At 51.4% G+C, this 2162-nt stretch overlaps 1 pseudogene; it reads right to left on the bottom strand.

Annotated features, from left to right (window-relative positions):
- Positions 1-606: 606 nt before the first annotated feature.
- On the bottom strand, positions 607-1529 carry LOC122732539 (annotated as a pseudogene).
- Positions 1530-2162: the final 633 nt, after the last annotated feature.

Raw genomic sequence — 2162 nt, 5'->3', positions numbered from 1 at the left:
TCCAGGGCCTAGACTAGCTTACATTTCCCAATGAGTTTTTGTTTGTGACTTTTTATGGGTATGTCAACCTGCAGAAAACAAGCCTGGGGAAGAGACTGTGCATCCCTTCCAAAGTCTCCATTGCCTTGTAGTAGGGTCAGTTTTCTGAAAGGAACCATATCTATGATGAGACCTTTCAGAGACAACTTTAGCTCCATTTATTACATAAGTCTGATTCTGAAGTTCAACCCCATGCCCCTTAAAGGTATATTTTGAAACCCCATGGATGAGAGACCTATAAAAATATATGCATGTACTTTAATAATCTAAAATCTATAATTTCATCGTTTTGATTTTGATCCTTCATTTCATCAATGAAGATCTGAACTCTTCTATGACTTAGTAGATCATTTGGGGGGGGGGGTTCTGGTCTGACTTTATTAGAAGTAAGGAAAGCTTAAGAACTGGGTGAGGCTGCAATGGGAAAGGATAAAATAGGGCTAACTCTAGGGGAGGGGGGTTCTTCAGGGGAGGAGAGGAAGAGGGAAGAAAAATGGGATGGGCGGCACGCTGGGGATCTGGACTCCAAAGGGAGGGGAGTACGGCAGAGAGCTAGCAGGAGAGGGCTCAGAAAGGAGCTTCCCGGGAAGTGCGAGCGGCCATCAGGGTCCGTTTCAGTTGCTCGTAGGTGACAAACGTCGCTACATTCCAGGAGCCCGAGCGGAGGAAGAAAGGCATGAACCCTTTGTAGAAGGCTTGGGGTCCCTCCTTCCGGAGCATGGTGAGGGCGCAGTGGCCAGCACTGGCATACTGGCCAGTGGCAGAGTTCATGTATCTCGTCTTGACCACGTCCACAGGGGAGGCAATGATGGTGGTGCAGAAGCCAGCCCCAAAGGCTGATGTGAAGTGGCATGGAAGATCATCAGTCATAACGTGGGCCTTCAGGAGGGCATCTTTGATGAGATCATTTGTATGTCACCAACAATAGCATTGCGAGCAACAGTGGGTGAAGTTCCTTTCCGTAGTCCCTGAAGCCCCTCCTCTCTGGCGATAGTCTTACAGGCATCCAGTATGCCCTGATATCTCCAGCTGCCACCTGCACCAGCCTGGGCCTGGAAACGTACCTTTACCACACCTGTGGGTTGGGCTACGGCCACTGCCAGTGCCCCTGTGGCACAGCCTGCCAGGAGGAGGCTCCCAATGCCCACATGCTCAGATCCCTTGGTGTAGAACTGCTTGACAGAGTCATAGAGGCCAATGCGGACAGAGGCAAAACTCATCTGGGCTGCAAGCCAGTCACCAGCCCATTGTACAGGCTGCCAGGGCCCTCAGTCTTCACCATGGTCAGAATGGTGCCCATGACACCCCGATACTGGGCAGTGGCAGAGAAAGCTCTGACGGCCCCCCGGCTCTCTCCTTGAATCTGCAGCCGGACTTTGGGAGTGTCCGGGGGGAAGGTGATGAGGTCAGGGACGCAGGCAGCAGTGCCAGCACCAAGGAACTTGACGGTGGCTGTTGGGGGGCACATCTGTAGGCTTAAATCTAACCATGATTCGACGCTGGTTTTCTGCTACTTCCCAGGAGGCAGAGGAGAAATAGTAAGATGACCTCAGATGATTAAGACGAGATAGAAGAACTCTGCCGGAGTCCTGACTTGGAGGGTCTCACGATGATGGCACCTTCATCAAGCTTCTCTAAAGGTGTCGCGCTCTTCAAAGTTGCTCACAGCAACCATGGCCCACTTCCCTTGATTTTCCATAGAAAGTTGCTGGGAAACTGAACACCTAATGATCATACTATGTGCCCGGGACCATAAAGGAAAACAAGACGAGGCGGCAGCAGAGGCGGCAGCGGCGGGAAGCCCTGCGGCACAGTCCGGAGTGGGGGGGGGGGGGAGGGAGGGGGGACTGGAGCGGCTGCCTGGCTCTCCGTTGAGTCGCTAAAAAGTCACAGTCTTGGACTGGGGAGACCTTCTGCCAGTAGATCACTTTTGACAGCTACTCTGGCTGAAAAAAAATCAACCCTGTGACAAACTTTGTATGAGACTTTATACATTTTTATAAGCTGGCCCTCAGACAACAGACACATTCCATCACCAGGGTCATACTTACTTCCTAATGGGCTTCCTAATGCTCTGATAAAACAATGGTCTTGAAGGACCTAGGATGACCTCCACACCATGA

This window comes from Dromiciops gliroides, chromosome 6 (assembly GCF_019393635.1).
Source record: "Dromiciops gliroides isolate mDroGli1 chromosome 6, mDroGli1.pri, whole genome shotgun sequence".
In the NCBI taxonomy this organism is placed as follows: domain Eukaryota; kingdom Metazoa; phylum Chordata; class Mammalia; order Microbiotheria; family Microbiotheriidae; genus Dromiciops; species Dromiciops gliroides.
This window is presented reverse-complemented; position numbering and strand designations above follow the sequence as displayed.